Source organism: Eublepharis macularius, chromosome 4, assembly GCF_028583425.1.
Source record: "Eublepharis macularius isolate TG4126 chromosome 4, MPM_Emac_v1.0, whole genome shotgun sequence".
Lineage (NCBI taxonomy): Eukaryota > Metazoa > Chordata > Lepidosauria > Squamata > Eublepharidae > Eublepharis > Eublepharis macularius.
The window spans coordinates 70,254,906-70,275,887 of record NC_072793.1 but is presented as its reverse complement, the minus strand read 5'-3'; positions in this window follow the sequence as shown (position 1 = coordinate 70,275,887).

Genomic DNA, 20,982 nt, shown 5'->3' with positions numbered 1-20,982 from the left:
TACCCTCACCCAGATGACTTTTGTATTTTTTCCAGATTGTGAAGAGACTTCTTCTAACATAATGATGCAGAAACACAGAATCAGCTTTCAATTTATCATGCCACAAGTAGGCATGCCATCCAAACAGTTTTTTATAACCTTCCAAAGTTAGTAGCTTACAATTCTCCAGTGACATCCAATCTTTAAGCCAAACCAAACAAACTGTTTCATAATATAATCTGATATTCGGCAATTGCAGTCCACCTCTCTCTTTAGCATCACACAAAACTTTCATTTTTACTTGAGGTTTCTTGCCTGCCCATACAAAATCGGAAATCTTCCTCTGCCACTTTTCAAATTGCTTACTATCTCTAATAATTGGAATTGTTTGTAATAAAAACATAATCCGTGGTAACAGACAGGGGTGGCGCGCCTATTGAAGCCAGGTAGGCAGTGGCCACAGGCGCGGGGTGCCGGAGGGAGCGCTGGAAGAGCCGCGGGGGGCGAGAGCGTGCCCCCCCAAAGCAGAAGCCTCCTATTCCTCCCACCCCGTGCCGCCGCCGCCGCCAGCACAAGCCCCCGGCTGGGCGCAGCCACCTCAGGCATGCATCTGCTGCGGCGGAGGCAACCGAGTGGGAGAGCTCGGAGGCCGCCCGCCGCAGCGATCGAGCTGGCGGCGGTGCGTGCGCTCCCGTGATGACGTCACGCATGATGTCATCACGCAGGCAGGTGCGTGCGTGCTCGTGTGCGCGTGGGGGGCGCTTGGCCGGCCAGCCGCGAGCACGGCAAACCCTAGCGCCGCCCCTGGTAACACATTCATCTTAATTGCCGCTATTCCCAGCCATGACAGATTTAATTTATTCCATTTAATCAGATCTCTATCAATCTGTTGCCATAGCTTCATAATTGTTCTTGAACAAGTCAATTTTCTTCGCTGTAAGCTCAATTCCTAAATATTTTATGCGTTACTTCACAATTTGTAATTTCCATCAATTCTTGTTGTTTTTGTTTAATCATATTCTTACATAGTATCTTTGACTTTCTCTTGTTAACATAAAATCCAGCCAGATCTCTGAATTCCTTTATTTTATCTAGCAACTTTGGCATATTTTGTATTGGATCCTCAACAATAACCATCACATCGTCCGCAAAAGCTCTAACTTTGTAGGTGAAATCTTTGATCTTTATGCCTCTTATAGCATCATCCTCTCGAATCTGAATCAACAACATTTCCAAAATCAATATAAACAACAATGGAGATAATGGGCAACCTTGCCTTGTACCCTTTCTGATTTCCAATTTTTTAGTTAAGTCATTGTTAACTACAATTGCTGCACATTGGTCTTTGTAAATTGCTTTTACCGCTTGAATAAAATCTTTTCCCATTTGCAGTTTTTCCATTGTGGCGAACATAAAACTCCAATTTAGATTATCAAAAGCTTTCTCTGCGTCCACAAAAAAGAAACCAACTTCTTTTTTCACAGTGTTTATCATAATATGCTATCGCATTTAAAACAGTTCTCAAGTTGTCTTTAATTTGTCTATTTGGAAGGAAACCTGCTTGTTCTTCTGCAATAAATTTCACAAGCCCCTCCTTTAATCTCTCCGCCAAAATTTTTGCAAAAATTTTATAATCATTATTCAGCAGCGAAATAGGTCGATAGTTTTTAACATCGCATAAGTCCTGGTCTTCCTTTGGTATCAATGATATAATGGCATCATTCCAAGATTCTGGAACCTTTTGTCCTCTTAAAATTTCATTCATTACCACCTTCAAAAAAGGTACCAATTCATTTGCCAATGATTTATAAAATTTAGCTGTAATTCCATCTGGACCCAGTGCCTTGCCTAATTTGGTCGACTGAATAGCTTCTTTTATCTCTGTCTCTGTAATTTCTGCATTCAACTTTTCCTTCCATTTTTCTGATATCAATGGTAATTTAATTTTATCCAAATATTGTTCAATAGCATCCAAATTTACTTCTTTCCTTTGATAAAGTTTTGCATAGAATTTAGAAAATGTTCTACTAATCGCTGGTTGATCCATCAATGTCATTCCATTTTCTTGGATCTTGGTTATCACCTTTTTTTCTTTTTTCTTTTTCAGCTGCCACGCTAAATATTTCTTTTTGTCCCTTGCATTTAAGTCCATTAATACTCCTCTAATAACTGCTTTGTAAGTATCCCAAACTTTGTAGGTTGGAACGGTATTGTTCAAATTATACTGTATAAAGGATTTGGTCTCCTTTTGTAACAATTCTAAATTGCTGTTTTGCTGCAGCAAATCCTCATTTATTCTCCATCCTCGTCTTTTGGTGCATTTTCCGAACTTCCACATAATTGGATTATGATCTGAGCCTACTTTTGGCATTATCTCCACATCTATAGTCCATACAACCAAGTCCTTAGAGGCCCAGATCATACCAATTCTTGATAATGTCGAATGTCTTGGCGAAAAGTACGTATACTGCTTTACTTTAAGATTATTCCTTCTCCAAACATCCTCCAAGTTCTCCTGATCCTTAATTTCAAAAAAGGATTTTGGCAAAAGTCCTCTTTTTTTGTGCACCTTTTTTTTCTTATCAACATCTAGAGCCGTAACTCCACTGAAATCACCTGCCAAAATTATTTGTGAGTAAGTTAGTCCATCCAATTGTTTCTGTAGATCCTTAAAAAAATTGTCCTTAGTTGCATAGATCCCAATCAGCAAAATCTTTTCTGTATTCCAAATGATTTCCATGGCTATATATCTGCCTTCCACATCATTAAATATCATTTTAGGTTGTAATTCATCTTCAATATATAGGACAACTCTTTTTTTTTGCTTTGATGTAACTACAAATTCCCTTCCCAATTTAACATTTTTTAAATATTTCACATCTTGTTTCTTAATACGAGTCTCCCGTAAACAAATTATATTACAATGCTGTTTAGATAGCCAATGGAAAATAGTTTTGTGTTTAGAGGTGAGTTCAGTCCATTTACATTCCAAGATATGATTTTGCATTCCATGATCAAATTCTGGATCTTTTAGGTAAGTCTTTTTCATTGTCCATAAAAAACCTCTCCATCTCATGACTGGACCTAATCGTTTTCTTGACTGTTTGAAATTCAAAGCTCAAACCCTCTGGTATCTCCCATCTATATCTGATATTCAAATCCTTCAGCACTTGAACCAATTCTCTATATTTCTTCCTTTCCAACAAGACTCCCCTAGGTAACTCTTTCATTATTCGCACTCTTTTTCCAGCTATTTCCAAAGGGTTTTGAAACTGCTTACTCACAATATCTTCTCTTGTTCTTTTTGTTGTAAATTGCACTATCATATCCCTTGGTAAATTTTTTTGAGCTGCATATTTTTAATTAATTCTGTATGCCACATTCAGAAGAGCCACAACTTCTTCCACTTCCTTATTCAAAAATTCTGCAAGTATTTCCAATATCTGCTCTTGGGTTGATTTCCCCTCTACTTCTGGGACTCCATGAAATCTGAGTTGTTTTTCCATGTGTTTACATTCCATCACGGCCATTCTTCTTTGCAAACCCTTGGTTTCTATCTTAAAAGAAGCAGATAATTTATCAACTTCATCTTCCATTACTTTTACTTTCAACTGCGTCGTTTGTAGTTCCTTCTTGACCTCATCAATACTCTTAGTCACTTCTGCCACCTCCGATTTAAGTGTCTCTTTAAAGTCTTTCGCCATATCCCTTAACATATTGTTAATTCTTTATTTCCGTCCACCACTTTCTTATTGAGACTCTCCAACGCCGAAGAGAGATAGCAATCTTTACCTTAACAGTTCTATTTGCGGGTTGTAATCTCTGTTTCAATACTCAAAATACTCCAAATTAGTCCAAATTGGTTACTGAAGCTTGGTACAATGATCTTATGTCAATTCAATGACTCCAAAGCTGTTGCAGAGATCTTTGCCATCCTTCGTAGAGCGGGACCTCAAGGCTGGGTGGGCGATCGTTGCGCAGATCTCCCCCCACAGCTGAGATCAACACACCCTCAGGATCCTGAGCGTTCATGCCTGTTCTCCGCCTGAGAACAGGAGGCCACGGGCGATCTAGCACCCCACTAGCCCTCACAAACAACGGCTTGGACAGCTCAGCTCCCTGAGCTGTGTCAGACCACTATGATCCCAAACCGGAAGTCCTCCGGTTAAGGACCGGTTTCTATTCCTTTTAACAGGGAAAAAAGTGAGTATTTTACTTTCCAGTAACCTTATTATTACATTGTATTTTGGAAATGGAACACTGGGAAAGGGTAGGCCTTATGTTTTCTTGTTGAAATAGCTTTGTTTGTTTGTTTGTTTGTTGCTTTTTTTTGCTGGGTGTGGGAGAACAGTTAGTTTTTTTCATGGTAATGTATGGGGGGGGGCTGCTTCAGCCACTCCTCAACTCCTCTTTCAATTTCCATTCCATGTTTAAATGGAGAGGTGGTATCTATTGCAGAAAAGGACAATTCCTAAAAATGAGTGCTGTCTGTCTGAAGCAGTGAGAAGCCCTATTGGCATGAACAAGATTGGAAGAGGTGGGGGGATGTAGATCAGAGGCCTTTAAAAAATTTCCTTTTGCCCTGTGTCCTGGCCCAATTTAGCTTGATAGGCAGGTCTTCTTTTCAATTGTGGAGCTCCAAATTTGTTACAAGAAAGCAAAGAGCAGGGGGAGGGGGGCATGCATTTACCAAACGAAGGCATCTGCAATGCCATAATTTAGTAAATTTCAGTACTAAGTCACTCTTATGAATAAGGCAGAATCAAGACTCCTGTAAATGAACATCCAGGAAAACTTTAAAAATGTTCCCTTACAGGCTTTTCTGTATTGCCTTTCTTAATGTCAAATTTGTGACCATTAGTTTGTTCTATACACATGGTATGTATAATTATAGATATTAAAGTGACTATCCTAAAAGTGAATTTAAAAACAGGACTCAGCAAGAGATTGCTGAGATAGCACTATAACCACTGGTCAACTCCCACATTTTCCTAGGTTTGGCCCAGCTCAGGGGCATTGTTAGGGGGTCCCCATGGGTGCCTGGGTCCCCCTAAATTTGTGGGGAGCCCCTCCCTAAATCTCCCATGGCCCCACCTCCATAGATGGTGGCAATGGAAGCCCCTCCCTGTGATGTCATTGGTTCCTCCTTGTAATGTCACTGGCATAGCGATGCCTCTGGCCAGCTGCAGCCGCCCCCCTCCCCAGAAAATTGTAAAGTCTATGCCCCTGCTTTAGATCAAATACGTCGTCAATTTTTTGCTAAGATCATTCTAGCTGACTCTAGTAAATGTAGCAATTCAATGCCCATAATATCTTTTATCCCCTTTTGTATATTTTTCCAGAACTCTTTAAAAATGTCAAAATCTCACCATCTATGAAAATAGATACGTATTTTCTTGACATCTCCAACATATGCATGATGAGTTCACGTACATTTTTGACAGTTGATAAGGTGTATAATGCCACTTATAGATTACTTTTAAGCAGATTTTTTTCTTATTGTAGAAAGATGAAACACTTTTTTGGGTGCTAGTTGATATTAAACAATAAGAACTTATTTTGCCAACAAGTGTCTGTCTCTGGAGATTTTAAAGCATGGTTAGAATCTGTGTTTGGCTGATTTGTTGATCGACATGAGCATAAAATCACAAAAGCATTTACAACATAGAGGGCTCCCTGACTGATCAGCCTCAACGTTGCGGCTGGGTGGATGAGGTGGGAGTGCAGGGCTGGCTATTCACCCATGACAGCGATGCAGCCAGCAAGGGACCGAGTGAGGAGGGGCCAGGGAGGGACATGGAATGTGTTCTTGGGCTGGAGGGTGGACAGCCAGCATGGGGTGTGGCCTGGTTCCCACGATATCTGCCCCAAGGGCTTCCTGGGGAGCACAGGGTCTCTGGGCCTCACACAACCATTGCCTCACCTCAACAGTGTGGTTGCATGGTCTGGGGGGGGGGGTCATCTAGTCACACAGTCTCACCCCCTCAGCCCTCATGAGTGCTTTGGGGATTGTGGGCCTCACATGCTGGCACAAAGCTGGATGGGGTGGTGGTTCCTGTGGCTCCTTGCCAAACAGCCTGACCTGCTTGGGTCTTGACCACCTCCCAACCCCTGGCAGCAAGTGCAGTGGGGTGGGGATGGCTAGATTCAGGCACCACCACCTTGTTCCCTCAGTGGCCTGCCTGAATGGTTGGGGCCTGGAGGTACTGGTGGGTTCCTCCCTAATGGAGAAAGCAGACATTGCTTGGGCTTCAGGGCAGCCCTAGTGTGCCCCTGTGCTTCGTGTCAGCTGACCTTCCTGCATTTGTCAGCATCTGCCACCCACATGGCCAGCAGGGTTCACCATGGCCCCCTAGCACCCCCTTTGTGGGGCAGGCCCTTGTTCCAGTGTCATGGGCTGCCCCTGCATCATTTCTCCCACTGAGAGAGGGGGTTGCTGCCGCAGCTTGTCTACTAGGGGTGGTATTTCCCATTTGTGCATCTGGGGCATTCCGTTGCTTCTCTGGAATATGGCTGGCATGCTTGGAGGGTGCTGAGTAACTATACCCTGCAATGCTTTGGGTCTGCAGCAGCTTGTATCTTTGCACGGCTGATGGTGGCAAAGAAGGCAGCTACAATGGCCAGCTTGTGGCTCCTGGGGCCCTCAGATGAGAGGGCGAGCAGTCCGACCATGCCAGTCCTGGGCAGCCCTAGCACTCTGGGCAGGGCAGGCAGTAGCTGCTGTCCCCAGGCAGGTGTTGGGACCCAGCTGCAGCAGCTCCCAGGAAGACAGGAAGCTTATTCTACTTGAGAGTATCAGAGCTCAGCTAGCCTCCCAGTGGTGAGAGAATGGCCCAGCTGTCTCTTTTATGGAGTGGTTGGGACAATGCCAGATGACTAGGGCATAGCCCTGATCATACCTGGGGTGAGCAAAACTAGGAGAGGTTAGCCCCGGAGTGCTTTCCATAGGTCCGCCAGCTCTGATGGCTGGGTTAGGAGCAGAAGGCCACTAGCTATGAAGAAGGGCCAAGGGAAGCAGCACCAGTGAAGTGATGGACACACAGCCATAATTCATCTGACTCTGATGAAACTTCTGGGGAGTCTTCCTTGGAACATGTTCATGAGGCTAAGAACTACTGAAGGTTTGTGACCTGCATCCCTGGCCTGGTGGCATGGGCCCTCAAGTGACAGTGGCAATGGGAGTGAGCTTGAATCCATGTGGCCTCTACCACCCAGCTTAAATTGCCTCTCTAAAGTGCTTACTAGGACACTTGAATTTTGCTTGCAGGGTGGTGCCCCCCCACCTCACCTAAGTGACCCCTGGGGTTACAGCACCCCCCCCCACCACCACATAAGGGACACTAAGGGAATGAAGGCAAGCTTGCAAGTGTGGTGCACATTTTTCAACAACTTCAATGGCACTCCTTTCTGGTTGTCACCCTAGGATGTGGCACCACAGGGGTGGTGAGCTTCGAGGTATACCAGGATGGGAGGTGGTATGCTCAGTATTTGCCAGCTACCTGCGGGCAGATATAAGCAGGTATCTAATATTCCCAGAGTTCTTCCCAATACTGGTTACAATTGTCATCTGACAGGATCTGATTTGGAACACAAAGGTATGTTTCTAGTGTGACATTCAGACAATGGTGCATGTTGTTAACTGACAGTCATCGTGCTCTGAGAGGGTGATTGTGTGTGTGTGTGTGTGTTATGTGCCGTCAAGTCGTCTCCGACCTATGGCGACCCTATGAATGAAAGACCTCCAAAACGTTCTATCTCTAACAGACCTACTCAGATCCCGCAAACTGGAGGGCATGGCTTCTTTTATTGAGTCAAGCCATCTTGTTTTAGGTCTTCCTCTTTTCCTGCTGCCTTCCACTTTTCCTAGCATTATTGACTTTTCCAGAGAATCTTGTCTTCTCATGATGTGACCAAAGTACGAAAGCTTTAGTCTTGTCGTTTTACTTTCTAAGGAGAATTCAGGCTTGATCTAATACCCACTTATGTGTCTTTTTGGCTGTCCACAGTATCCGCAAAACTCTCCTCCAGCACCACATTTCAAATGAATCATTTTTTTTCCTGTCTGCTTTCTTTACCATCCAACTTTCACATCCATAAATGGCAGTGGGGAATACCATAGTTTGGATTATCTTGATCTTGGTTCTCAGAGAGACTTTATCTTTAAGGATCTTATCTAGCTCCCTCACAGCTGCTCTTCCAAGTCTCAATCTTCTTCTGATTTCTGGTGGGTGCCTGGGTCCCCCTAAATTTGTGGGGAGCCCCCCCCTAAATCTCCCATGGCCCTGCCTCCATAGATGGTGGCAATGGAAACCCCTCCCTGCGATGTCATTGGTTTCTCCCTGTGATGTCCCTTGCATAGCAATGCCTCTGGCTGGCCCCAGCCCCCCCACCCTGGAAAATTGGAAAGTCTATGCCCCTGGGTGGGCTAGCCTAGGGCTGTGCCCCATTCTAGTTCCTGAGCTGCAGTAAGTCTCTCTGAGTGCAAGGCAAGCTTCCTTGGCAGAGGACTCAATTTTCTGTTTAATAATTTTTTTCTTTCCTTTCTTATTTGCTTCTTGTGCAGTGGGACAGTGTAGGAAATTTTTTTTCTCAAGGAAAACAGATTTTTATTTTTTAAAAACCTTTCCACTTACAAACTTCATTCCTGTACAGCACAAAATTATACAGTTAATATAAAATTGTACAGTTACAATTTTAATAGTTACATCATAAACATTCAGAACAATATAACTTTATAAACATCCTAACTCTTTAAGGGCTCTGTCCTACCCTAGTTTCAGGGCTGCAGTCAGGACAGACCTGTTGGTTTCCTCGGCTGAGGGCTCACTCTTCTGCTGTCTCGCGCCCCCTTTCAATTCTAATTTGTGGCATCGGGGTACAGCTCTGTCCAAAGTGCTGAAGGTAGGGCCGATTCCAGATGACTAACCTTAAGTCGCTTCATGCTGCCCTCTTCCGGATCGCGACGGGGAAAATGCGAAATATCGCGTTTCCTCGCGCGAGTTTTGCGCGTCGTCGCGCAAAACTCGCGCGAGGAAACGCGATATTTTGCATTTTCCCCGTCGCGATCCGGAAGAGGGCGGCATGAAGCGACTTAAGGTTAGTCATCTGGAATCGGCCTAGCATGAAGGCTACCGTCTTTATCACCATAGATCTTTCCCTCTAGCACTTTTCTCATTTTTTAATACTGGAATAACCCTATGTGTGAAGGGGAAAAACCTGCAGGAACAGATTTCATGGGTTAAAAATGGCCAGTCAAGTGACATGTTCAGCATCTCCTAAGTCTTTTCAAAACTTTAACTTGTACCCCACAATGAAGCTTTATCTAGCATTTATTTATTAAAATTATTCATTCATTTCATTTATAGTCCTCATTTCTCACTGAGATGCAAGGTCGATTTCACAGTACAAGTCAATAGCTGGGATATTCAATAAAAATGTGCAGATTTCAAAGCAAATAGAAATCTGATACAGAGCTGAAACATGGCATACACAATTGAACCTGACATATCAAACAATGCAGAAACTACCCAGTAGGAACGTACTTAAAGCAACAAACAGTACACAGTAGTATAGTCTCTGTCCCTTCCTATCCCTTTACCAATGCACTTTAAACTATTTCCTTACAATACAGTCATCCTACCTGTATGAAAAAGCCCTCCGGAATAATTCAGTTTTTAATAGTTTGCAAAAAGCTAGGAGAGTAGGGGTCTTCCTAACCTCATCAGGCAAGCCATTCCGTAACATGGGGGCCATCACAGAGAATGAATGTGAATGGGAAGTTGTTGATTTTGCTATTTGCAGGAGGCCCTGTTTAGATAAATGAAGCTGCCATGGCAGAGCATAGGGAGAAAGGCGGTCCTGTAGATATGAGAGACCAAGACCCTGAAGGGCCTTGTGGTAGCTATAACCTTGAACGGAGCCTAGTAACTGATGGATAGCAAATGGAGTGCTTGCAGAATGGAAGTAATATGCATGTTCCGTGTACCTCCTAATAATAACTGAGCTGTGGCATTCTGCACCAACCAGAATCTCTGAGTTTACTTTGAGGGGAGACCTATGAAGAGTGCATTACAGTTGTTTAGTCTTGATGTTATTGCGGCATCTATACAGGTGGGCAGATCAGCTGTGTCAAGGTAGGGGGCCATCTTCAGGGTTAGACTGAGTTGGAAGAAGGCATTTTTGCAGCTGCATTAACTTTCTTGAATCTAGTATAACTCCAAGGCTCTTAAATGAATATGCAAGGGTCAAAGATGGAGAACACAATGTCCTTCCAGATCTCCACCTTCTCAAACAGCATCACTTCTGTCTTGTCTGGGTTCAGTTTCAATCTGATCACAGTGGGCAGGCAGTGATTTAAGACATCTCCTGCACCATTTGGGGCAGACCCACATCAGAAGTTTCATTTCTAGTCTAAAGCTGAATCAACAGTAGCACAAATACTTTGACCATGCTTATGCCACAGCAGTGGTGGTCATGAGGAAATCTTTGGTTTCCACTGTATCTCAAAAATGCAACCTATGAAAGCTATTCTGGCTGTTGAATGATCTCATCTGTCTCTCGTGCAACACAAGCCATTTTATATATGTGTTTGGGAGGCTGACACAGACGTTTGAAACACAGAATTTGATGCATTAGCATCTCAGTAATTATATCCACATGAAAAAAAAATCTCAGTTGTATTTGTATGACTGAGCAATTCTGTGTTCCTCAGATGTTGGCATAACAACAGTATAGTCTTGGATGGTTCTCAGACAAACCAAGAAAAATGGTTTTAGACTAAAACTTAGTCTGTAGTGATATAGAACTTTTAATAAACTGTATGCTATAGCAGGGGTAGCCACTGGAGACTACAGTGACACTACCAACAACCTTCATTCATGGATCAGTGAGTCATATGGTATAGTATTTATTGTATATAGCCATAGGCTGTTACAATCAACTGCAAAGGACGTAAAATTTAAATAATAAATAACATCAGTAAAATAATCAGTTCTCAAAGAACTTATAGTGAGTCATATGAATGGGTTTGCCAGCCCTCTTGTTTGAAAAGGTTCCTGTGCCTTTGCAAGCAGCACAGCAGACAATGGCCATTTCCACACACGTTGAATAATGCACTTTCAATGCACTTTTGTAATCCTTTAGAAGTGGATTTTTTGTTTCACACATGGAAAATCAGTTTCAAATCTTCACTAAAGAGTATTGAAAGTGTCTGGAAGCAGCCAGTAAGTATCAGACAGAAAGTACCATATCATTGCATGCCTATGACAAAAGTAGCTTCATTAATTTAAATAATTATCATTTATTATTATTATAATAAATCAGGCAGCTGTTCAACTGGAAAGGGCTTTTTTATTAAAGAGAAATAAAAGGCAAACATACAGAAAACAACACACAGCATGTATACAAGGATAACTAGGAAAAACAGGAAGGAAAGTAGATAAAGCAGTTTCAGGGAGGGCAATAATTTCCGATCTCAAAAATAGGAGGGGTCTGTGGAGGCAGCAGCAAAAATGACCAGTGTTTCATGGTGAGAAGATGAGTCTCTCAAGTGAACTTGAGGGTGGATATACGGGAGGCCAATCTTGAATATCAGATTCTTCCAGAGTATAAGAATTTACTTATTGGCAGAGAGAAAGCACAACAAGAGGCAGGGGGGAAAACAAGAGAATTATGCAACTGGCCTTGAATGGTAGAAAGAATATATTACAGCTCCTCCTAGAGTTCAAATGGACTAAACACACTCTGGGTCACTGTTTATATTAAGTAAACTGTTCACATGCTGTTGCTTCTCCAGACTCTTCACCTTCTAGGGCTACGAGTCCCCTGTGGGGGGGATCCCCTGCTCCCCGCCTCACCCCCTGCCACCACTGACCTGGCTGGCTGGAGGTGAGGGGAAGGCATGGGGAATGGGCCCAGGAGGTCCACAGCGTCTTTTGTCGTGCTGGGAATGATGTGGGGGAGTGCACCCCCGCACAACCTCTCTGTCCCCCAGTTTTAAGGCCAGAGAACCTGGCAACCCTATCACCTTCTGTCATATTGATTGAATAGCTTAGATCCAATGAAGTATTACTTCAGATGGGAGCATTTCCACCAACAGAGTGCTACATTCTCATCTCCTCCTGCTGTACAGCCCCAATTCCCCCCAATGTTGTTCCAAGAGTATAGGGAACACCAGGAGAAGCATTTAGGGGGGCATTTGGGGCAGCAGTGTGAGGGCGAGGTGAGAAAGTCACATTTCAGAGGCAGAAGTTTTTCCTCTCATAAAAATGCTCCATTAGATTAAAAACAGTATTTCCATTTTGAAGCAACATTCAGAAGCTCAGTTGTGCCATTGATATAGCAATTTTGTTCTGCATGTTCTGCACTGCTGTGCGTAGCATAATATTTTTATGCAATATTTTAGAGATCCAAGACATCTCAAATGTACATGTAGGAACTCAGTTTCCCCACCCTCTTTTGAATGACTAACTTCTGTCTTTGGGACTGGAGGACATATTGGAGCTATTGATCAAAGTGTATTAGGATGTATTTTGCTTCTGTATGATTCAGAGCACTCAAAATACCTTTTTAACAGTTCGTAAGATAATTAACTTTCCAGGTAATGGCTTATTCTATCTCAAATTCTTGCACAGTCAGCAGAAAAAAGTATGAAATGTTGAGTGGGGGTGACTATTAAATATATATTTTTACATGTTTAATTCATTATGTTGACCATTTTGTGAATTCAGGTGTAATGTGTACTTTCTGTTAAATTATCTCATCAGAACCTATTTAGAGGGGAGGAAGTTTCCATCACAACCAAGCAATAACGTCACCTATTTGCTGAAATTTTATTATAGCTCAATACATCAAGGAGGTAATAGACATGCCAGTGGGAATTCCAGTGTTGTTTTGTTTGTTCTTTAAAAAAATTTTTTTTTTAAATACCTTTATTTATTATAAGTAGAAAAGTACAACACACCAAAACAAACAAACCCACAACCCAAAGTTAACCAAAAGAACATCCAAGATACAGCCAATGACACAACCCAACATGACTACATCAATACTGGTAAGTAATAACTCTAAAAATATATCATATCTTGGTAAAATGAATCTTTCGGGAGAAGGTCAGCTTCTGTCATATAGCTTATTAAAGGGTGCCATGTTTCTACAAAGGTAGATTTATTTATTTATTTATATTCAATTTATATTCCGCCCTTCCCATATCAGCAGGCTCAGGGCGGATTACAACAAAGTTTAAAATCACATGCTACACACCACACTCCACATTTTTTCTGACAATTTCCCTAAAATAAAATAATCCCATAATCTATTTTGCCAAAGTTCAACTGAGGGAGGCAGTTTATTTTTCCAACAGAAAGCTAGAATAGAGTGATGGTTGTTGTGGGTTTTCCGGGCTGTATTGCCGTGGTCTTGGCATTGTAGTTCCTGACGTTTCGCCAGCAGCTGTGGCTGGCATCTTCAGAGGTGTAGCACCAAAAGATAGAGATCTCTCAGTGTCACACCCTGCACCTCCTGGGGGCCCACCACCACTGCACCTCCTGGGGGCCCACCACCACTCTGCAAGTGAAATTCAAGTGTCCTAGTAGGCAATTTAGAGAGGCAATTTAAACTGGGTGGCAGAGGCCACATGGATTCAAGCTCACTCCCATTGCCACTGTCACTGTCACTGTCACTGTCACTTGAGAGCCCATGCCACCAGGCTGGAGATGCAGGTCACTACCCTTCAGTAGTTCTTAGCCTCATGAACCTGTTCCAAGGAAGACTCCCCAGAAGTTTCATTAGAGTCAGATGAATTATGGCTGTGTGTCCACCACTTACCGGTACTGTTTCCCTTGGCTCTTCTTCATAGCTGGTGGCCTTCTGCTCCTAACCCAGCCATCGGAGCTGGTGGACCTATGGAAAGCACTCTGGTGCTTACCTCTCCTAGCCTTGTTCACCCCAGACATGATCAGGGCTATGCCCTAGTCATCTGGCATTGCCCCAGCCACTCCATGAAAGGGACAGCTGGGCCATTCTCTCTCCAGTAGGAGGCTAGCTGAGCTATGATACTCTCAAGTAGAATAAGCATCCTGTCTTCCTGGGAGCTGTTGCAGTTGGGTCCCACCACCTGCCTGGCGACAGCAGCTACTGCTTACCCTGCTCAAGGTACCAGGGCTGCCCAGGACTGGCATGGTAGGACTGCTCACCCTCTCATCTGAGGGCCCCAGGAGCCACAAGCTGGCCATTGTAGCTGCCTTCTTCTTTGCCACCATCAGCTGTACAAAGATACAAACTGCTGCAGACCCAAAGCATTGCAGGGTACAGTTATTTAGCACCCTCCAAGCATGCCAGCCATATTCCAGAGAAGCAACGGAATGCCCCAGATGCACAAATGGGAAATACCACCCCTAGTAGATAAGCTGCGGCAGCAACCCCCTCTCTCAGTGGGAGAAATGATGCAGGGGCAGCCCATGACACTGGCACAAGGGCCTGCCCCACAAAGGGGGTGCTAGGGGGCCATGGTGAACCCCACTGGCCATGTGGGTGGCAGGTGCCAACAGGTACAGGAAGGGCAGCTGCCATGAAGCACAGGGGCACACTAGGGCTGCCCTGAAGCCCAAGCAATGTCTGCATTCTCAAGCCATCCAACTACTCAGCCAGGCCACTGAGGGAACAAGGTGGTGGTGCCTGAAGTCTAGCCATCCCCACCCCACTGCACCTGCTGCCAGGGGTTGCGGGGTGGGCAAGACCCAAGCAGTCCAGGCTTAGCAAGGAGCCACAGGAACCACCACCCCATCCAGCTTTGTGCCAGCATGTGAGGCCCACAATCCTCAATGCACTCATGAGGGCTGAGGGGGTGAGACTGTGCAACTAGATGACCCCCCCAGACCATGCAACCACACTTTTGAGGTGAGGCAATGGTTGTGTGAGGCCCAGAGACCCTGTGTTCCCTAAGAAACCCTTGGGGCAGATAGTGTGGGAACCAGGCCACACACTCTGCTGGCTGTCCACCCTCCATCCCCAGAGCACATGTCACGCCCCTCCCTGGCCCCTCCTCACTCCATCCCTTGCTGGCTGCATCACTGTCATGGGTGAATAGCCAGCCCTGCACTCCCACATCTACCCAGCCACATCGTTGATGCTGATCAGTCAGCGAGCCCTCTCTGTTGTAAATGCTTTTGTGATTTTATGCTCATGTCGATCAACAAATCAGCCAAACACAGATTCTAACCATGCTTTAAAATCTCCAGAGACAGACACTTGTTGGCAAAATAAGTCCTTATTGTTTAATATCAACTGGTACCAAAAAAAGTGTTTCATCTTTCTACAATAAGAAAAAAACCTGCTTAAAAGTAATCTATAAGTGGTGTTATACACCTTATCAACTATAAAAAATGTATGTGAACTCATCATGCATGTGTTGGAGATGTCAGAAGAAAATAGGTATCTATTTTCATAGATGGTATGATTTTGACGTTAAAGAGTTCTGGAAAAATATACAAAAGGTGATAAAAGATATTATGGGCATTGAATTGCCACAGTTACCACCAGTAATATATTTACTGGGATACAGCTTCTAACAGCTTTCAAAAAGCAGTGGTATCTCATATTACATTTACTAGAGCCATTTACTAGAATGATCTTAGCAAAAAACTGGAAACAACGTATTTGATCTAAAGTGGAAATTTGGTGTTGAAGACTATGGTTTGTTATGGATAAAATGTGATCCATCAAAGAAGATGGATCTTCTGAAATGGTTTGCTCAGCAATGGTCTTTTTTCATAGAATTTTAGAACAGGACTTTTCCCTTGGAATTTGTAAGAAAAGAAATGCTAGGTTGGATTTGATGACGAAAAAAAATCTTTATAGGTCCTTTATAGATCTTGTGTTGACAGTATGTTTATATATTGGATGCATTCATATTTTTTTACCTTTTATGAATTTTTCTATCTTTAAAAAAAAAACCCTCACTTGCCCACCTCCCATGACATGAACCTTCATGTACTGGCATTGTGAAGCCTACTGTCTCCCACAAGCCACCAGTAAACCAGTAAATTCTTCCTCTCTTCCCTGTCCCACCTCAGTTAAGGAGGATGTTGGAGTGGCATTATTAATTAGGGATCCTCCTAAGTATATTTATAAGGAAGTGTCCTGTTCAACTCAGTGGGAATTACTTCTAAATAAATATGGATAGGATCCAGATTTAAGGATCAAACTTTAGCACTTTCATATGTACAACCATGTTCTCTGGCTGCAGCCAAAATAAATAGATTTGTATCACCAAAGAGAAAAAGGACTGTTGGTTTCCAGCTCTTCCTTGGATGGTTTTTATTCTAGCCTAAACCTCCACATAGTCTAGTCTGTCAAATGTGTTACCAACTTCCCTCAGCTAATTTTTCTATCAGATTAGATAATCAGGGAATACCCAGGACATTTTAAAAACGTCATCTTCATTTCTTATTTTTATTAGCAAACAAAAAATAATGAAAATGTCCCTCACCACTCTTTTTTTTAAAATAAGATTGTATTAATACAATAATACATTCATAACATGATAAGAACAAGAACAAGAACAATTAAGGAGATGTGCAAAAGCCATTAACAACCATACATCTAATGTCTCAAGAAAGGGTAGATTAAGGTCCATAAAGTAGGTATTCAGAGTGGTTCCTATGAATTATTTAAATAAATCTTGACCAAAAAGAATTATAAATCCAGATTAATAATCATTTGGTATGGAAGCTTTGTTAATAACAGGTCATTATTTGACAGAAAGTCCAGAAATGGTTTCCATTTTGCATAGAAATTTGTTGTGCAGTGTGGCTTTTCCCTTTGTTGCAATCTATCAGTTATTTTCTCCATAATTAGTTGCTCCCAGATTTTGTTATACCAAGTATTCAAATTAGGAGATTTATGAGACTTCCAGTTAACGGTTATAGAGGTTTTTGCCGCAACCAGCAATGATGAAATTAACTGTTGCCTAATAGTTGGAAGTTACCGATCTTTCCAAATATCTAAGAATATTAATTCTGGCTGAAATGGTATATTATATGATGTAATGAAAGCAATTTGTCACTGGATTGTGTCCCAAAAGTCTGTTATAAATGGACATTGCCACCAGCAATGTAAGAAGGTACCAATCTGTCTGCATTCTTTCCAGCATAAGGGGGAGCTAGCGGAATATATTTTAGACAGCCTATGTGGAGTGAGATACCAATGATTTATAATTTTATATGATTGAAGTCTTATGTTTATGACTGGAGAATTTACTATGCTTGATTTCCAAACCTGTTGCCATTCTTCATCAGAAATGCTTATCTCGCAATCCTGTTACCATTTTAAGTGAGTAGCATCAGTTTTCTGTGTTACATTCTGCACCAGTATGTGGTACATTCTGCACCAGTTTCAAAAGCAGCCCCTTTTGGGTAAATTCAAGAGTTTCTAGCAGTAGTTCCAGTTCCATCTTGGGTTTTTTCATTATGTCTCCTAATCTGATATATTTACAAAAATGTGAAAGTTGTAAATACAGATACCAAGGAATGAAACAAGAATATTTTGCTTCCAGCTTAGTTTTTTCTAAAAGGCCTTCTTTAGAGGTAATGTCTAGAAAGCATACATGTTTAATCTCATCTGTTGTGTTTAGCAAGTATAATACAATATCACCAGGTTGTCAGGGCTTGTCGCTGCCACCGCTGGGCGGGGCCCCAGCTGGGCCAGCCCTGGCATCAGAGGGGCACCAAGGATACTGCAGGACCCTGCTCTGTGGAAGGAGGGGCGGTATACATCACCCAGACTCCCTCTCAGTCCACTCGCTGGCCTGCTCAACCTGACCTGCTTACCCTCTGCATCCTCCTTCATCTCCTTCTCCCAGAACTCTCCGCCAAGCCTCCACTCTCACACTGCTCTGCTCTCACTCCACACCATCACTCCTTACTCACACCCACACCTCAGAGCTTTTCCTAGACACCTTATATAGGGTCTCCTTGCCCCGCCCCACCCTCCTTCTAGGCTTGTTCCCTCTCCTGACTTGGCCCAGCTGTGTCTTCCCTCAGGTGTTTCCCTCCTACCACTAATCCCTTCTTGGCTTCCTTGCCTTGCTGGCAGGGTGGGATTGAATGTGAGCCATCCCCAGCTGAGGTCTCCTTGTCCTTGCTCATGAGGAGCTGCCCCAGCCGGCTTCTGTGCGGCTGAGCATGCCTGGCCTTGCTCATGAGGAGCTGCCCCAGCCGGCTTCTGTGCTGCTGAGCATGCCTGGCCTTGCTTGCGAGGAGCTGCCCTGGCCAGCTTCTGGGCTGCCTGCTCATTGATGCTGGGTGGGGCTACCCATCTCCTCCCCCAGAATGCCTGTGGCAGCCCCACCTGGAGGGGCTTGGCTCCTAGCACCTCCTGAGCCAGGCTGCTGTCCTCTAGCCAGGGTGTGGTTCTGGGCTGTAGTGGCTGCTTCTCGTCCTTGGCAGGTAAGGGCTCTGTTTGGGCTGTTGCTGGGTCCCTGTTCCCCCTGCCTTGGCCCTTTGCCTCTGCCCTGCTTAGCCCCCTCTCTTCCCCCTGGAGGGTGGGACTGGCTGGTCTCCCCCTGCTCCCCCCAGCCTTCTGAGGCTTGGACCTTTCGCCTCTTCCCCCTGGAGTGGGCAGGTTCTGGACCTGGTTGCTGGCTGGGGTGGTAGGGCCACTGCCTCCTGGTTGCCTCCCACTGCTCTGCTCCCTCCTACCAAGTCTGGGGGCTGGGACCCAGACCCCGGACACAGGTAACTGTTTTTGAGAGCTTAAAGTGGTATGTTGTGATGATTGTGGGATTATTTTACCCTTATACTTGTCCCGGCTGTTTAGAATGGCCTTAAGGAATATATTATGTGCAATCTCCAATGGCTAACACTTTTTATCCAGCCAAAGTATATCCTGTATTGTCTTAGAGTTACATAGTTGATCTAAGAGAGTGATCCAGTCAGATTGTCTTACCTCAGGCAATATATGGATAATATTTGTTATCCTGGCAGCAGAGTTATACAGTGCTAGATCTGGATAGTTAAAGCCCCCATGGTTTTTTCTCTCTAAGTACCTTAAAAGCTACCCTAGGGCGCTTATACTGCCAAAGAAATTGATTCAGTAAAGTTTGCCATTGGTTCAGCAATTTAGGTGGGATTATTATAGGAATGGTCCTGAACAAAAATATTAGTTTTGGTAGTACAAATGCTTTTATTATATCTTTCATACCAGTTCAAACACTGTTTATTCCACTTAAGCAAACTTGATTTAATCTCCTTCATTTTAAGCTTATCTTTAACTTGAAGTAATTGGTCAAAATTTGAAGGAATATTAACTCCTAGATAAGGCAAAAATTGATTAGCCCACTGAAATTTATATCTGGTATTAATTGAAATTTCTATGGAATTTGGCAGATTTATAGGCAAGATACTGGATTTACTTTGGTTGACTGTCAGTCCTGAGATCTGACTGAAATTAGCCAATTCATTATTAAGAGCTGGTATCGATGATAAAGGTTGAAAGATATATAATAAGAGGTCATCGGCAAAAAGGCTTAATTTAAATGTGGTCTTGTAACGAGCTTTTGCCCGTGTCTGAAACTAAGCCTCTACTAGCCAAGAGAAAGATGTATCTCTCTCTGGGAGAGTTTACAGCAATTAGTCTTCAGACCTGTCAAACAGATAAGTTCTTTGAACCAGCTGTTTATCAGTACATTTATTTATATAGGGTTCAATATTGCTTTGCAACTCTTTATCAAACACACAGACACCTGTCTAGAGTTTATTTCACTTTATTGAAAATACACCCTAGTTTTTTAATGAAGCAAGTAATCAAAATATAAATGGCTATTAATATAAATCTTATAAAAACAAAACACAGAAAGGCAATGAGAAATAAGTTTGCTAACATTTCTTAATAAATCCCAAGTTTAACATGCTCAAAGTTTCTATGAAATACATAGGTAAAATAAGTTCTCACCTAAATTCTCTCAAGAGATTTCTTCCATCAGGACTCTACCATTCTATCTGTGTTTACAACTTTATACCTCATCATATGCAAATATTTAAGGTCTATTCACATGATAGCACAAACAAATAATTATTGGTTTGATGCTTCACTGAATATTCATAATTTATGTAGCACAGCCTTCCAATTAGTAAAAAATTACGTTATGCTGTTATGTGCAAAACTTTGCGCCTCTGTGGTTCGTTCTCCCTTTTCCGACCAACCACAATAAAAATTAAAATAAGATCCGGGAGTCCTTCTTGAATTGAAGCAAAACAGATGGTTTAATTAAACCGGTGAATGAGCCCTTTCTTTTACACAGAAGTAGACGGTCTCCTCGTGTGCAAAATCTCATCAGAATTACAATAGAAATGCAAAGCAATTAATAGCTTCAGGTAATCATAATAATATTACTATATTCTAATATTTGCTATCTTATTGGCTCGTAAGATATCTAGGGTCAGTTCTGATTTGAAGATGCAATTCTGGGTCGGCCCCTCTACTTTGGGGGGATTCCAATCTTGTATTATGGAAGGACACCTTCCAACCTTTTACCTACTTCCTTCTGGGCATAACACTTTCACCTTCAAGGGTGCCAGCAAGTCTCAATCTGGCAGCCTTGGTGCCTTCAGATAACTGAAGTCCGTAACCAGAAAGGGATATTTCCCCCATTTCTGCCCTTTCCCCTAGTTTTTTTGGTTTTTCTGCAGCCTTAAGGGAGAAAATGCTACAGGCGGCCAAACCAGCTTGCTGCATCAAATCAATTTTAATATAACATATGTGTAATATTTCTGTAAGTGCATCTCCTACAAGCAATATATTTAATCCTCAGTTCTTACAGAGGTTTTGCATACGTTCTTCTTTTGGTCTTCTTGTTTCAAGTGTCATATTCTTACAGGTTGCATTACAAATACTACATTGGCTCCTGAGCATAGAAAGAGTGCAAAGCATGTAATACTGAAAAGGCACAGAAGTAGTACATAAAAAGTATATAAAATCCCTTTTTCTTCAAATCTATATCCATCAATA